Genomic DNA, 18,905 nt, shown 5'->3' with positions numbered 1-18,905 from the left:
CTGTGCAAGCGCTGTTCCGGGGCTCACTGTTCACATACTGTTCTGGGACTCACTGTCCTCTCACTGTTCCAGTTCTCACTGTTCACACACTTTTCGGGACTCACTCTTCACACACTTTTCCGGGGCTCACTGTTCACACACTGTTCTAGGGCTCACTGTTCACACACTCTTCCAGTACTCACTGTTCACACAATGTTCCGGTACTCATTATTCACACACTGTTTCTGGGCTCACTGTTTAAACACTGTTCGGGTACTCACTGTTCACACACTGTTCCGGGACTAACTCTTCACACACTGTTCCGGGACTCACTGCCCACGCACGGTTCCGGTGCTCACTGTTCACACACTGTTCCGGTACTCACTGTTCACACACTGTTCCGGGCTCACTGTTCACACACTGTTCCGGGACTCAATGTTCACACGCTGTGCCAGAACTCACTGTTCACAAATTGTTACGGGACTGACTGTGCACGCGCTGTTCCGGGACTGTTCACACAGTGTTCTGGGCCTCACTGTTCACACACTGTTCTGGGCTCACTTTTCACACACTGTTCCGGTACACACTGTTCACACACTGTTCCAGGACTCACTGTTCATACACTGTTCCGGGACTCACTGCTCATACACTGTTCCGGAACTCACGTTTCACACACTGTTCCGGGGCTCAATGTTCACACACTGTTCCGGGATTCACTGTCCACACACTGTTGCGGTACTCACTGTTCACACACTGATCCAGGACTCACTGTTCACACACTGTTCCGGGACTCAATGTTCACACGCTGTGCCAGAACTCACTGTTCACAAATTGTTACGGGACTGACTGTGCACGCGCTGTTCCGGGACTGTTCACACAGTGTTCTGGGCCTCACTGTTCACACACTGTTCTGGGCTCACTTTTCACACACTGTTCCGGTACACACTGTTCACACACTGTTCCGGGGCTCACTGTTCATACACTGTTCCGGGACTCACTGCTCATACACTGTTCCGGTACACACTGTTCACACACTGTTCCAGGGCTCACAGTTCACACACTGTACCGGGACTCACTGTTCACACACTGTTGAAGGACTCACTGTTCACACACTGTTCCGGAACTCAGTGTGCACATGCTTTTCCAGGACTCACTGTTCACACACTGTTCCGGGGCTCACAGTTCACACACTGTACCGGGACTGACTGCTCACACACTGTTCCGGTACAGACTGTTCATACACTGTTTCGGGACTCACTGTCCACACACTGTTCCGGTTCTCACAGTTCACACACTGTTTCGGGCTCACGATTCACACACTGTTCCGGGACTAACTTTGCATGCGCTGTTCCGGGACTCACTGTTCGCACACTGTTTCGGGACTCTCTGTGCACGCGCTGTTCCGGGAGTCACTTTTCACACACTGTTCCGGGGTTCAATGTTCACACACTGTTCCGGGACTCACTGTCCACACACTGTTCGGGACTCACTGTTCACACACTATTCAGAACTCACTGTGCAAGCGCTGTTCCGGGGCTCACTGTTCACACACTGTTCTGGGACTCACTGTCCTCTCACTGTTCCGGTTCTCACTGTTCACACACTTTTCGGGACTCACTCTTCACACACTTTTCCGGGGCTCACTGTTCACCCACTGTTCTAGGGCTCACTGTTCACACACTCTTCCAGTACTCACTGTTCACACAATGTTCCGGTACTCATTATTCACACACTGTTTCTGGGCTCACTGTTTAAACACTGTTCGGGTACTCACTGTTCACACACTGTTCCGGGACTAACTCTTCACACACTGTTCCGGGACTCACTCTTCACACACTATTCCGGTACTCACTTTTCACACACTGTTCCGGGAGTCACTGTTCACACACTGTTCCGCGGCTCACTGTACACACATTGTTCCAGTACACACTGTTCACACCCTGTTCCGGGACACGCTGTTCACACACTGTTCCGGGCTCACTCTTCACACACTGTTCCGGTACTCACTGTTCACACACTGTTCCGGGGCTCACTGTTCACACACTGTTACAGGACTCACTGTTCACACACTGTTCCAGGACTCACTGTTCACACACTGTTCCGGGACTCACTTTTCACACACTGTTCCGGGCTCACTTTTCACACACTGTTCCGGTACTCACTGTTCACACACTGTTCCAGGACTCACTGTTCACACACTGTTCCGGGGCTCACTGTTCATACACTGTTCCGGGACTCACTGCTCATATACTGTTCCGGGGCTCACGTTTCACACACTGTTCCAGTACTCACTGTTCACGCACTGTTCCGGGCCTCACTGTCCACACACTGTTGCGGTACTCACTGTTCACACACTCTTCCGGGGCTCACGTTTCATACACTGTTCCGGTATCACTGTTCACACACTGTTCCGGTACTCACTGTTCACACACTGTTCCAGGACTCACTGTTCATACACTGTTCCGGGGCTCACGTTTCATACACTGTTCCGGTATCATTGTTCACACACTGTTCCGGGACTCACTGTTCACACACTGTTCCGGGGCTCACTGTTCACACACTGTTCCGGTACTCACTGTTCACACACTGTTCCGGGGCTCACTGTTCATACACTGTTCCGGTATCACTGTTCACACACAGTTCCGGTATCACTGTTCACACACTGTTCTGGGACTCACTGTTCACACACTGTTCCGGGGCTCACTGTTCACACACTGTTCCGGTACTCACTGTTCACACACTGTTCCAGGACTCACTGTTTACACACTATTCCAGGCTCACTGTTCAGACACTGTTCCAGGACTCACTGTTCACATGCTGTTAGTGGACTCACTGTTCACACACTGTTCAAGGACTCACTGTTCTCACACTGTTCCGTTACTCACTGTTCACACACTGTCCATGGGCCCACTGTTCACACACTGTTCCGGGACTCACTGTTCACACACTGTTCCTGGGCCCACTGTTAACACACTGTTAGTGGACTCACTGTTCACACACTGTTCAAAGACTCACTGTTCACACACTGTTCCGAGGCTCACAGTTCACACACTGTACCGGGACTCACTGTTCACACACTGTTCTGGGACTCACTGCTCACACACTGTTCCGGAGCTCACAGTTCACACACTGTACCGGGACTCACTGTTCACACACTGTTCCGGGGCTCACAGTTCACACACTGTACCGGGACTCACTGCTCACACACAGTTCCGGTACAGACTGTTCATGCACTGTTTCGGGACTCACTGTCCACACACTGTTCCGGTTCTCACAGTTCACACACTGTTTCGGGCTCACGATTCACACACTGTTCCGGGACTAACTTTGCATGCGCTGTTCCGGGACTCACTGTTCGCACACTGTTTCGGGACTCTCTGTGCACGCGCTGTTCCGGGTGTCACTTTTCACACACTGTTCCGGGGTTCAATGTTCACACACTGTTCCGGGACTCACTGTCCACACACTGTTCGGGGCTCACTGTTCACACACTGTTCTGGGACTCACTGTCCTCTCACTGTTCCAGTTCTCACTGTTCACACACTTTTCGGGACTCACTCTTCACACACTTTTCCGGGGCTCACTGTTCACACACTGTTCTGGGACTCACTGTCCTCTCACTGTTCCAGTTCTCACTGTTCACACACTGTTCCGGGACTCACTCTTCACACACTATTCCGGTACTCACTTTTCACACACTGTTCCGGGAGTCACTGTTCACACACTGTTCCGCGGCTCACTGTACACACATTGTTCCAGTACACACTGTTCACACCCTGTTCCGGGACACGCTGTTCACACACTGTTCCGGGCTCACTCTTCACACACTGTTCCGGTACTCACTGTTCACACACTGTTCCGGGGCTCACTGTTCACACACTGTTACAGGACTCACTGTTCACACACTGTTCCAGGACTCACTGTTCACACACTGTTCCGGGACTCACTTTTCACACACTGTTCCGGGCTCACTTTTCACACACTGTTCCGGTACTCACTTTTCACACACTGTTTCGGTACTCACTGTTCACACACTGTTCCAGGACTCAATGTTCACACACTGTTCCGGGGCTCACTGTTCATACACTGTTCCGGGACTCACTGCTCATACACTGTTCCGGTACTCACTTTTCACACACTGTTTCGGTACTCACGGTTCACATACTGTTCCAGGACTCAATGTTCACACACTGTTCCGGGGCTCACGTTTCACACACTGTTCCGGGACTAACTCTTCACACACTGTTCCGGGACTCACTGCCCACGCACGGTTCCGGTGCTCACTGTTCACACACTGTTCCGGTACTCACTGTTCACACACTGTTCCGGGCTCACTGTTCACACACTGTTCCGGGACTCAATGTTCACACGCTGTGCCAGGACTCACTGTTCACACATTGTTACGGGACTGTGTGCACGCGCTGTTCCGGGACTGTTCACACAGTGTTCTGGGCCTCACTGTTCACACACTGTTCTGGGCTCACTGTTCATACACTGTTCCGGTACTCACTTTTGACACACTGTTCCGGTACACACTGTTCACACACTGTTCCAGGACTCACTGTTCACACACTGTTCCGGGGCTCACTGTTCATACACTGTTCCGGGACTCACTGTTCATACACTGTTCCGGGACTCACTGCTCATACACTGTTCCGGGACTCACGTTTCACACACTGTTCCGGGGCTCAATGTTCACACACTGTTCCGGGATTCACTGTCCACACACTGTTGCGGTACTCACTGTTCACACACTGTTCCGGTACTCACTGTTCACACACTGTTCCGGGGCTCAATGTTCACACACTGTTGAAGGACTCACTGTTCACACACTGTTCCGGGGCGCACTGTTCACGCACTGTTCCGGGGCTCAATGTTCACACACTGTTCCAGGACTCACTGTTCACACACTGTTCCGGGACTCACTGTTCACACACCGTTCTGGGCTCACTGTTCATACACTGTTCCGGTACTCACTTTTGACACACTGTTCCGGTACACACTGTTCACACACTGTTCCAGGACTCACTGTTCACACACTGTTCCGGGGCTCACTGTTCATACACTGTTCCGGGACTCACTGTTCATACACTGTTCCGGGACTCACTGCTCATACACTGTTCCGGGACTCACGTTTCACACACTGTTCCGGGGCTCAATGTTCACACACTGTTCCGGGATTCACTGTCCACACACTGTTGCGGTACTCACTGTTCACACACTGTTCCGGTACTCACTGTTCACACACTGTTCCGGGGCTCAATGTTCACACACTGTTGAAGGACTCACTGTTCACACACTGTTCCGGGGCTCAATGTTCACACACTGTTCCAGGACTCACTGTTCACACACTGTTCTGGGACTCACTGCTCACACACTGTTCCGGGACTCACTGTTCACACTCTGTTCCTGGGCTCACTGTTAACACACTGTTAGTGGACTCACTGTTCACACACTGTTCAAGGACTCACTGTTCACACACTGTTCCGGAACTCAGTGTGCACACGCTTTTCCGGGACTCACTGTTCACACAATGTTCCGAGGCTCACAGTTCACACACTGTACCGGGACTCACTGTTCACACACTGTTCAAGGACTCACTGTTCACACACTGTTCCGGAACTCAGTGTGCACACGCTTTTCCGGGACTCACTGTTCACACAATGTTCCGGGACTCACAGTTCACACACTGTTCCAGGGCTCACAGTTCACACACTGTACCGGGACTCACTGTTCACACACTGTTCAAGGACTCACTGTTCACACACTGTTCCGGAACTCAGTGTGCACATGCTTTTCCAGGACTCACTGTTCACACACTGTTCCGAGGCTCACAGTTCACACACTGTACCGGGACTCACAGTTCACACACTGTACCGGGACTCACTGTTCACACACTGTTCAAGGACTCACTGTTCATACACTGTTCCGGAACTCAGTGTGCACATGCTTTTCCAGGACTCACTGTTCACACAATGTTCCGGGACTCACAGTTCACACACTGTTCCAGGGCTCACAGTTCACACACTGTACCGGGACTCACTGTTCACACACTGTTGAAGGACTCACTGTTCACACACTGTTCCGGAACTCAGTGTGCACATGCTTTTCCAGGACTCACTGTTCACACACTGTTCCGGGGCTCACAGTTCACACACTGTACCGGGACTGACTGCTCACACACTGTTCCGGTACAGACTGTTCATACACTGTTTCGGGACTCACTGTCCACACACTGTTCCGGTTCTCACAGTTCACACACTGTTTCGGGCTCACGATTCACACACTGTTCCGGGACTAACTTTGCATGCGCTGTTCCGGGACTCACTGTTCGCACACTGTTTCGGGACTCTCTGTGCACGCGCTGTTCCGGGAGTCACTTTTCACACACTGTTCCGGGGTTCAATGTTCACACACTGTTCCGGGACTCACTGTCCACACACTGTTCGGGACTCACTGTTCACACACTATTCAGAACTCACTGTGCAAGCGCTGTTCCGGGGCTCACTGTTCACACACTGTTCTGGGACTCACTGTCCTCTCACTGTTCCAGTTCTCACTGTTCACACACTTTTCGGGACTCACTCTTCACACACTTTTCCGGGGCTCACTGCTCACACACTGTTCTAGGGCTCACTGTTCACACACTCTTCCAGTACTCACTGTTCACACAATGTTCCGGTACTCATTATTCACACACTGTTTCTGGGCTCACTGTTTAAACACTGTTCGGGTACTCACTGTTCACACACTGTTCCGGGACTAACTCTTCACACAATGTTCCGGGACTCACTCTTCACACACTATTCCGGTACTCACTTTTCACACACTGTTCCGGGAGTCACTGTTCACACACTGTTCCGCGGCTCACTGTACACACATTGTTCCAGTACACACTGTTCACACCCTGTTCCGGGACACGCTGTTCACACACTGTTCCGGGCTCACTCTTCACACACTGTTCCGGTACTCACTGCCCATGCACGGTTCCGGGGCTCACTGTTCACACACTGTTCTGGGACTCACTGTCCTCTCACTGTTCCAGTTCTCACTGTTCACACACTTTTCGGGACTCACTCTTCACACACTTTTCCGGGACTCACTGTTCACACACTGTTCTCGGGCTCACTGTTCACACACTCTTCCAGTACTCACTGTTCACACAATGTTCCGGTACTCATTATTCACACACTGTTTCTGGGCTCACTGTTTAAACACTGTTCGGGTACTCACTGTTCACACACTGTTCCGGGGCTCACTGTTCACACACTGTTCCGGTACTCACTGTTCATACACTGTTCCGGTATCACTGTTCACACACTGTTCCGGTATCACTGTTCACACACTGTTCCGGGACTCACTGTTCACACACTGTTCCGGTACTCACTGTTCATACACTGTTCCGGTATCACTGTTCACACATTATTCCGGTACTCACTGTTCACACACTGTTCCGGGGGTCACTGTTCACACACTGTACCGCGGCTCACTGTACACACATTGTTCCAGTACACACTGTTCACACCCTGTTCCGGGACACGCTGTTCACACACTGTTCCGGGCTCACTCTTCACACACTGTTCCGGTACTCACTGTTCACACACTGTTCCGGGGCTCACTGTTCACACACTGTTACAGGACTCACTGTTCACACACTATTCCAGGACTCACTGTTCACACACTGTTCCGGGACTCACTTTTCACACACTGTTCTGGGCTCACTTTTCACACACTGTTCCGGGACTAACTCTTCACACACTGTTCCGGGACTCACTGCCCATGCACGGTTCCGGTGCTCACTGTTCACACACTGTTCCGGTACTCACTGTTCACACACTGTTCCGGGCTCACTGTTCACACACTGTTCCGGGACTCAATGTTCACACACTGTGCCAGGACTCACTGTTCACACATTGTTACGGGACTGACTGTGCACGCGCTGTTCCGGGACTGTTCACACAGTGTTCTGGGCCTCACTGTTCACACACTTTTCTGGGCTCACTGTTCATACACTGTTCCGGTGCTCACTTTTGACACACTGTTCCGGTACACACTGTTCACACACTGTTCCAGGACTCACTGTTCACACACTGTTCCGGGGCTCACTGTTCATACACTGTTCCGGGACTCACTGCTCATACACTGTTCCGGGACTCACGTTTCACACACTGTTCCAGGGCTCAATGTTCACACACTGTTCCGGGATTCACTGTCCACACACTCTTCCGGTACTCACTGTTCGCACACTGTTCCAGGACTCACTGTTCACACACTGTTCCGGGGCTCACTGTTCACGCACTGTTCCGGGGCTCAATGTTCACACACTGTTCATGGGCCCACTGTTCACACACTGTTCCGGGACTCACTGTTCACACACTGTTCCTGAACTCACTGTTCACACACTGTACTTGGGCCCACTGTTCACACACTGTTCCGGGACTCACTGTTCACACACTGTTCCTGGGCTCACTGTTAACACACTGTTAGTGGACTCACTGTTCACACACTGTTCAAGGACTCACTGTTCACAGACTGTTCCGGAACTCAGTGTGCACACGCTTTTTTGGGACTCACTGTTCACACACTGTTCCGAGGCTCACAGTTCACACACTGTACCGGGACTCACTGTTCACACACTGTTCTGGGACTCACTGCTCACACACTGTACCGGGACTCACAGTTCACACACTGTTCCGGGGCTCACAGTTCACACACTGTACCGGGACTCACTGTTCACACACTGTTCAAGGACTCACTGTTCACACACTGTTCCGGAACTCAGTGTGCACACGCTTTTCCAGGACTCACTGTTCACACACTGTTCCGAGGCTCACAGTTCACACACTGTACCGGGACTCACAGTTCACACACTGTACCGGGACTCACAGTTCACACACTGTTCCGGGACTCACTGCTCACACAATGTTCCAGTACAGACTGTTCATACACTGTTTCGGGACTCACTGTCCACACACTGTTCCGGTTCTCACTGTCCACACACTGTTCCGGTTCTCACAGTTCACACACTGTTTCGGGCTCACGATTCACACACTGTTCCGGGACTAACTTTGCATGCGCTGTTCCGGGACTCACTGTTCGCACACTGTTTCGGGACTCTCTGTGCACGCGCTGTTCCGGGAGTCACTTTTCACACACTGTTCCGGGGTTCAATGTTCACACACTGTTCCGGGACTCACTGTCCACACACTGTTCGGGACTCACTGTTCACACACTATTCAGAACTCACTGTGCAAGCGCTGTTCCGGGGCTCACTGTTCACACACTGTTCTGGGACTCACTGTCCTCTCACTGTTCCAGTTCTCACTGTTCACACACTTTTCGGGACTCACTCTTCACATACTTTTCCGGGGCTCACTGTTCACCCACTGTTCTAGGGCTCACTGTTCACACACTCTTCCAGTACTCACTGTTCACACAATGTTCCGGTACTCATTATTCACACACTGTTTCTGGGCTCACTGTTTAAACACTGTTCGGGTACTCACTGTTCACACACTGTTCCGGGACTCACTTTTCACACACTGTTCCGGGCTCACTTTTCACACACTGTTCCGGTACTCACTTTTCACACACTGTTCCGGTACTCACTGTTCACACACTGTTCCAGGACTCACTGTTCACACACTGTTCCGGGGCTCACTGTTCATACACTGTTCCGGGACTCACTGCTCATACACTGTTCCGGGGCTCACGTTTCACACACTGTTCCAGTACTCACTGTTCACGCACTGTTCCGGGCCTCAATGTTCACACACTGTTCCGGGACTAACTCTTCACACACTGTTCCGGGACTCACTGCCCACGCACGGTTCCGGTGCTCACTGTTCACACACTGTTCCGGTACTCACTGTTCACACACTGTTCCGGGCTCACTGTTCACACACTGTTCCGGGACTCAATGTTCACACGCTGTGCCAGGACTCACTGTTCACACATTGTTACGGGACTGACTGTGCACGCGCTGTTCCGGGACTGTTCACACAGTGTTCTGGGCCTCACTGTTCACACACTGTTCTGGGCTCACTGTTCATACACTGTACCGGTACTCACTTTTGACACACTGTTCCGGTACACACTGTTCACACACTGTTCCAGGACTCACTGTTCACACACTGTTCCGGGGCTCACTGTTCATACACTGTTCCGGGACTCACTGCTCATACACTGTTCCGGGACTCACGTTTCACACACTGTTCCGGGATTCACTGTCCACACACTGTTGCGGTACTCACTGTTCACACACTGTTCCGGTACTCACTGTTCACGCACTGTTCCGGGGCTCAATGTTCACACACTGTTCATGGGCCCACTGTTCACACACTGTTCCGGGACTCACTGTTCACACACTGTTCCTGAACTCACTGTTCACACACTGTACTTGGGCCCACTGTTCACACACTGTTCCGGGACTCACTGTTCACACACTGTTCCTGGGCTCACTGTTAACACACTGTTAGTGGACTCACTGTTCACACACTGTTCAAGGACTCACTGTTCACACACTGTTCCGGAACTCAGTGTGCACACGCTTTTCCGGGACTCACTGTTCACACACTGTACCGGGACTCACAGTTCATACACTGTACCGGGACTCACTGTTCACACACTGTTCTGGGACTGACTGCTCACACACTGTTCCGGAGCTCACAGTTCACACACTGTACCGGGACTCACTGTTCACACACTGTTCCAGGGCTCACAGTTCACACACTGTACCGGGACTCACTGTTCACACACTGTTCCGGAACTCAGTGTGCACATGCTTTTCCAGGACTCACTGTTCACACACTGTTCCGAGGCTCACAGTTCACACACTGTACCGGGGCTCACAGTTCACACACTGTACCGGGACTCACTGCTCACACACTGTTCCGGTACAGACTGTTCATACACTGTTTCGGGACTCACTGTCCACACACTGTTCCGGTTCTCACAGTTCACACACTGTTTCGGGCTCACGATTCACACACTGTTCCGGGACTAACTTTGCATGCGCTGTTCCGGGACTCACTGTTCGCACACTGTTTCGGGACTCTCTGTGCACGCGCTGTTCCGGGAGTCACTTTTCACACACTGTTCCGGGGTTCAATGTTCACACACTGTTCCGGGACTCACTGTCCACACACTGTTCGGGACTCACTGTTCACACACTATTCAGAACTCACTGTGCAAGCGCTGTTCCGGGGCTCACTGTTCACACACTGTTCTGGGACTCACTGTCCTCTCACTGTTCCAGTTCTCACTGTTCACACACTTTTCGGGACTCACTCTTCACACACTTTTCCGGGGCTCACTGTTCACCCACTGTTCTAGGGCTCACTGTTCACACACTCTTCCAGTACTCACTGTTCACACAATGTTCCGGTACTCATTATTCACACACTGTTTCTGGGCTCACTGTTTAAACACTGTTCGGGTACTCACTGTTCACACACTGTTCCGGGACTAACTCTTCACACACTGTTCCGGGACTCACTCTTCACACACTATTCCGGTACTCACTGTCCACACACTGTTCGGGACTCACTGTTCACACACTATTCAGAACTCACTGTGCAAGCGCTGTTCCGGGGCTCACTGTTCACACACTGTTCTGGGACTCACTGTCCTCTCACTGTTCCAGTTCTCACTGTTCACACACTTTTCGGGACTCACTCTTCACACACTTTTCCGGGGCTCACTGTTCACCCACTGTTCTAGGGCTCACTGTTCACACACTCTTCCAGTACTCACTGTTCACACAATGTTCCGGTACTCATTATTCACACACTGTTTCTGGGCTCACTGTTTAAACACTGTTCGGGTACTCACTGTTCACACACTGTTCCGGGACTAACTCTTCACACACTGTTCCGGGACTCACTCTTCACACACTATTCCGGTACTCACTTTTCACACACTGTTCCGGGAGTCACTGTTCACACACTGTTCCGCGGCTCACTGTACACACGTTGTTCCAGTACACACTGTTCACACCCTGTTCCGGGACACGCTGTTCACACACTGTTCCGGGCTCACTCTTCACACACTGTTCCGGTACTCACTGTTCACACACTGTTCCGGGGCTCACTGTTCACACACTGTTCCAGGACTCACTGTTCACACACTGTTCCGGGGCTCACTGTTCATACACTGTTCCGGGACTCACTGCTCATACACTGTTCCGGGGCTCACGTTTCACACACTGTTCCAGTACTCACTGTTCACGCACTGTTCCGGGCCTCAATGTTCACACACTGTTCCGGGACTAACTCTTCACACACTGTTCCGGGACTCACTGCCCACGCACGGTTCCGGTGCTCACTGTTCACACACTGTTCCGGTACTCACTGTTCACACGCTGTGCCAGGACTCACTGTTCACACATTGTTACGGGACTGACTGTGCACGCGCTGTTCCGGGACTGTTCACACAGTGTTCTGGGCCTCACTGTTCACACACTGTTCTGGGCTCACTGTTCATACACTGTACCGGTACTCACTTTTGACACACTGTTCCGGTACACACTGTTCACACACTGTTCCAGGACTCACTGTTCACACACTGTTCCGGGGCTCACTGTTCATACACTGTTCCGGGACTCACTGCTCATACACTGTTCCGGGACTCACGTTTCACACACTGTTCCGGGGCTCAATGTTCACACACTGTTCCGGGATTCACTGTCCACACACTGTTGCGGTACTCACTGTTCACACACTGTTCCGGGGCTCACTGTTCACGCACTGTTCCGGGGCTCAATGTTCACACACTGTTCATGGGCCCACTGTTCACACACTGTTCCGGGACTCACTGTTCACACACTGTTCATGGGCCCACTGTTCACACACTGTTCCGGGACTCACTGTTCACGCACTGTTCCGGGGCTCAATGTTCACACACTGTTCATGGGCCCACTGTTCACACACTGTTCCGGGGCTCAATGTTCACACACTGTTCATGGGCCCACTGTTCACACACTGTTCCGGGACTCACTGTTCACACACTGTTCCTGAACTCACTGTTCACACACTGTACTTGGGCCCACTGTTCACACACTGTTCCGGGACTCACTGTTCACACACTGTTCCTGGGCTCACTGTTAACACACTGTTAGTGGACTCACTGTTCACACACTGTTCCAGGACTCACTGTTCACACACTGTTCCGGGGCTCACTGTTCACACACTGTTCCGTTACTCACTGTTCACACACTGTCCATGGGCCCACTGTTCACACACTGTTCCGGGACTCACTGTTCACACACTGTTCCTGGGCTCACTGTTAACACACTGTTAGTGGACTCACTGTTCACACACTGTTCAAAGACTCACTGTTCACACACTGTTCCGAGGCTCACAGTTCACACACTGTACCGGGGCTCACAGTTTACACACTGTTCCGGGACTCACAGTACACACACTGTACCGGGGCTCACAGTTCACACACTGTACCGGGGCTCACAGTTCACACACTGTTCCGGGACTCACAGTTCACACACTGTACCGGAGCTCACAGTTCACACACTGTACCGGGACTCACTGCTCACACACGGTTCCGGTACAGACTGTTCATACACTGTTTCGGGACTCACTGTCCACACACTGTTCCGGTTCTCACAGTTCACACACTGTTTCGGGCTCACGATTCACACACTGTTCCGGGACTAACTTTGCATGCGCTGTTCCGGGACTCACTGTTCGCACACTGTTTCGGGACTCTCTGTGCACGCGCTGTTCCGGGAGTCACTTTTCACACACTGTTCCGGGGTTCAATGTTCACACACTGTTCCGGGACTCACTGTCCACACACTGTTCGGGACTCACTGTTCACACACTATTCAGAACTCACTGTGCAAGCGCTGTTCCGGGGCTCACTGTTCACACACTGTTCTGGGACTCACTGTCCTCTCACTGTTCCGGTTCTCACTGTTCACACACTTTTCGGGACTCACTCTTCACACACTTTTCCGGGGCTCACTGTTCACCCACTGTTCTAGGGCTCACTGTTCACACACTCTTCCAGTACTCACTGTTCACACAATGTTCCGGTACTCATTATTCACACACTGTTTCTGGGCTCACTGTTTAAACACTGTTCGGGTACTCACTGTTCACACACTGTTCCGGGGCTCACTGTTCACACACTGTTCCGGGGCTCACTGTTCACGCACTGTTCCGGTATCACTGTTCACACACTGTTCCGGGACTCACTGTTCACACACTGTTCCGGGGCTCACTGTTCACACACTGTTCCGGTACTCACTGTTCACACACTGTTCCGGGACTAACTCTTCACACACTGTTCTGGGACTCACTCTTCACACACTATTCCGGTACTCACTGTTCACACACTGTTCCGGGAGTCACTGTTCACACACTGTACCGCGGCTCACTGTACACACATTGTCCCAGTACACACTGTTCACACCCTGTTCCGGGACACGCTGTTCACACACTGTTCCGGGCTCACTCTTCACACACTGTTCCGGGGCTCACTGTTCACACACTGTTACAGGACTCACTGTTCACACACTATTCCAGGACTCACTGTTCACACACTGTTCCGGGACTCACTTTTCACACACTGTTCCGGGCTCACTTTTCACACACTGATCCGGTACTCACTTTTCACACACTGTTCCGGTACTCACTGTTCACACACTGTTCCAGGACTCACTGTTCACACGTGTTCCGGGGCTCACTGTTCATACACTGTTCCGGGACTCACTGCTCATACACTGTTCCGGGGCTCACGTTTCACACACTGTTCCAGTACTCACTGTTCACGCACTGTTCCGGGGCTCAATGTTCACACACTGTTGCGGTACTCACTGTTCACACACTGTTGCGGTACTCACTGTTCACACACTGTTGCGGTACTCACTGTCCACACACTGTTCCGGGGCTCACGTTTCATACACTGTTCCGGTATCACTGTTCACACACTGTTCCAGGACTCACTGATCACACACTGTTCCGGTACTCTCTGTTCACACACTGTTCCAGGGCTCACTGTTCACACACTGTTCCGGGACTCACTGCTCACACACTGTTCCGGGGCTCACGTTTCACACACTGTTCCAGTACTCACTGTTCACGCACTGTTCCGGGGCTCAATGTTCACACACTGTTGCGGTACTCACTGTTCACACACTGTTGCGGTACTCACTGTTCACACACTGTTCCAGGACTCACTGTTCACACACTGTTCCGGGACTCACTGTCCACACACTGTTCCGGGACTCACTGTCCACACACTGTTGCGGTACTCACTGTTCACACACTGTTCCGGGGCTCACGTTTCATACACTGTTCCGGTATCACTGTTCACACACTGTTCCGGGACTCACTGTTCACACACTGTTCCGGGGCTCACTGTTCACACACTGTTCCGGTACTCACTGTTCACACACTATTCAGAACTCACTGTGCAAGCGCTGTTCCGGGGCTCACTGTTCACACACTGTTCTGGGACTCACTGTCCTCTCACTGTTCCGGTTCTCACTGTTCACACACTTTTCGGGACTCACTCTTCACACACTTTTCCGGGGCTCACAGTTGACACACTGTACCGGGACTCACAGTTCACACACTGTTCCGGAGCTCACAGTTCACACACTGTACCGGGACTCACTATTCACACACTGTTCCGGGGCTCACAGTTCACACACTGTACCGGGGCTCACAGTTTACACACTGTTCCGGGACTCACAGTACACACACTGTACCGGGGCTCACAGTTCACACACTGTACCGGGGCTCACAGTTCACACACTGTTCCGGGACTCACAGTTCACACACTGTACCGGAGCTCACAGTTCACACACTGTACCGGGACTCACTGCTCACACACGGTTCCGGTACAGACTGTTCATACATTGTTTCGGGACTCACTGTCCACACACTGTTCCGGTTCTCACAGTTCACACACTGTTTCGGGCTCACGATTCACACACTGTTCCCGGACGAACTTTGCATGCGCTGTTCCGGGACTCACTGTTCGCACACTGTTTCGGGACTCTCTGTGCACGCGCTGTTCCGGGAGTCACTTTTCACACACTGTTCCGGGGTTCAATGTTCACACACTGTTCCGGGACTCACTGTCCACACACTGTTCGGGACTCACTGTTCACACACTGTTTGGGACTCACTGTGCAAGCGCTGTTCCGGGGCTCACAGTTCACACACTGTTCTAGGGCTCACTGTTCACACACTCTTCCAGTACTCACTGTTCACACAATGTTCCGGTACTCATTATTCACACACTGTTTCTGGGCTCACTGTTTAAACACTGTTCGGGCACTCACTGTTCACACACTGTTCCGGGACTAACTCTTCACACACTGTTCCGGGACTCACTGCCCACGCACGGTTCCGGTGCTCACTGTTCACACACTGTTCCGGTACTCACTGTTCACACACTGTACCGCGGCTCACTGTACACACATTGTTCCAGTACTCACTGTTCACACACTGTTCCGGGGCTCACTGTTCATACACTGTTCCGGGCTCACTCTTCACACACTGTTCCGGTATCACTGTTCACACACTGTTCCGCTATCACTGTTCACACACTGTTCCGGTATCACTGTTCACACACTGTTCCGGGACTCACTGTTCACACACTGTTCCGGGGCTCACTGTTCACACACTGTTCCGGTACTCACTGTTCACACACTGTTCCGGGGCTCACTGTTCATACACTGTTCCGGTATCACTGTTCACACACTGTTCCGGTATCACTGTTCACACACTGTTCCGGGACTCACTGTTCACACACTGTTCCGGGGCTCACTGTTCACACACTGTTCCGGTACTCACTGTTCACACACTGTTCCGGTACTCACTGTTCACACACTGTTCCAGGACTCACTGTTCACACGCTGTTCCGGTACTTACTATTCACACACTGTACCTGGGCTCACTGTTCTCACACTGTTCCGTTACTCACTGTTCACACACTGTCCATGGGCCCACTGTTCACACACTGTTCCGGGACTCACTGTTCACACACTGTTCCTGGGCTCACTGTTAACACACTGTTAGTGGACTCACTGTTCACACACTGTTCAAAGACTCACTGTTCACACACTGTTCCGAGGCTCACAGTTCACACACTGTACCGGGACTCACTGTTCACACACTGTTCTGGGACTCACAGTTCACACACTGTACCGGGACTCACTGTTCACACACTGTTCTGGGACTCACAGTTCACACACTGTACCGGGACTCACTCTTCACACACTGTACCAGGACTCACTGTTCACACACTGTTCTGGGACTCACTGCTCACACACTGTTCCGGAGCTCACAGTTCACACACTGTACCGGGACTCACTGTTCACACACTGTTCCGGGGCTCACAGTTCACACACTGTACCGGGACTCACTGTTCACACACTGTTCCGGAGCTCACAGTTCACACACTGTACCGGGACTCACTGTTCACACACTGTTCCGGAGCTCACAGTTCACACACTGTTCCGGGGCTCACAGTTCACACACTGTACCGGGACTCACTGCTCACACACAGTTCCGGTACAGACTGTTCACACACTGTTGCGGTACTCACTGTTCACACACTGTTGCGGTACTCACTGTCCACACACTGTTCCGGGACTCACTGTCCACACACTGTTCCGGGACTCACTGTCCACACACTGTTGCGGTACTCACTGTTCACACACTGTTCCGGGGCTCACGTTTCATACAATGTTCCGGTATCACTGTTCACACACTGTTCCGGGACTCACTGTTCACACACTGTTCCGGGACTCACTGTCCACACACTGTTCCGGGACTCACTGTTCGCACACTGTTTCGGGGCTCACGTTTCATACACTGTTCCGGTATCACTGTTCACACACTGTTCCGGGACTCACTGTTCACACACTGTTCCGGGGCTCACTGTTCACACACTGTTCCGGTACTCACTGTTCACACACTATTCAGAACTCACTGTGCAAGCGCTGTTCCGGGGCTCACTGTTCACACACTGTTCTGGGACTCACTGTCCTCTCACTGTTCCAGTTCTCACTGTTCACACACTTTTCGGGACACACTCTTCACACACTTTTCCGGGGCTCACTGTTCACACACTGTTCTAGGGCTCACTGTTCACACACTCTTCCAGTACTCACTGTTCACACAATGTTCCGGTACTCATTATTCACACACTGTTTCTGGGCTCACTGTTTAAACACTGTTCGGGTACTCACTGTTCACACACTGTTCCGGGACTAACTATTCACACACTGTTCCGGGACTCACTGCCCACGCACGGTTCCGGTGCTCACTGTTCACACACTGTTCCGGTACTCACTGTTCACACACTGTTCCGGGTTCACTGTTCACACACTGTTCCGGGACTCAATGTTCACACGCTGTGCCAGGACTCACTGTTCACAAATTATTACGGGACTGACTGTGCACGCGCTGTTCCGGGACTGTTCACACAGTGTTCTGGGCCTCACTGTTCACACACTGTTCTGGGCTCACTGTTCATACACTGTTCCGGTACTCACTTTTCACACACTGTTCCGGTACACACTGTTCACACACTGTTCCAGGACTCACTGTTCACACACTGTTCCAGGACACACTGTTCACACACTATTCCAGACTCACTGTTCAGACACTGTTCCAGGACTCACTGTGCACGCGCTGTTCCAGGACTCACTGTTCACACGCTGTTCCGGTACTTACTATTCACACACTGTCCATGGGCCCACTGTTCACACACTGTTCCGGGACTCACTGTTCACACACTGTTCCTGGGCTCACTGTTAACACACTGTTAGTGGACTCACTGTTCACACACTGTTCAAGGACTCACTGTTCACACACTGTTCCGAGGCTCACAGTTCACACACTGTACCGGGACTCACAGTTCACACACTGTACCAGGACTCACTGTTCACA

Source organism: Chiloscyllium plagiosum, unplaced genomic scaffold (genome assembly GCF_037043375.1).
Source record: "Chiloscyllium plagiosum isolate Xiang-an unplaced genomic scaffold, Cpla_swu_hap1 HiC_scaffold_17, whole genome shotgun sequence".
NCBI lineage: Eukaryota > Metazoa > Chordata > Chondrichthyes > Orectolobiformes > Hemiscylliidae > Chiloscyllium > Chiloscyllium plagiosum.
The sequence above is the reverse complement of the archived record's forward strand: the minus strand, read 5'-3'. Positions refer to the sequence as shown.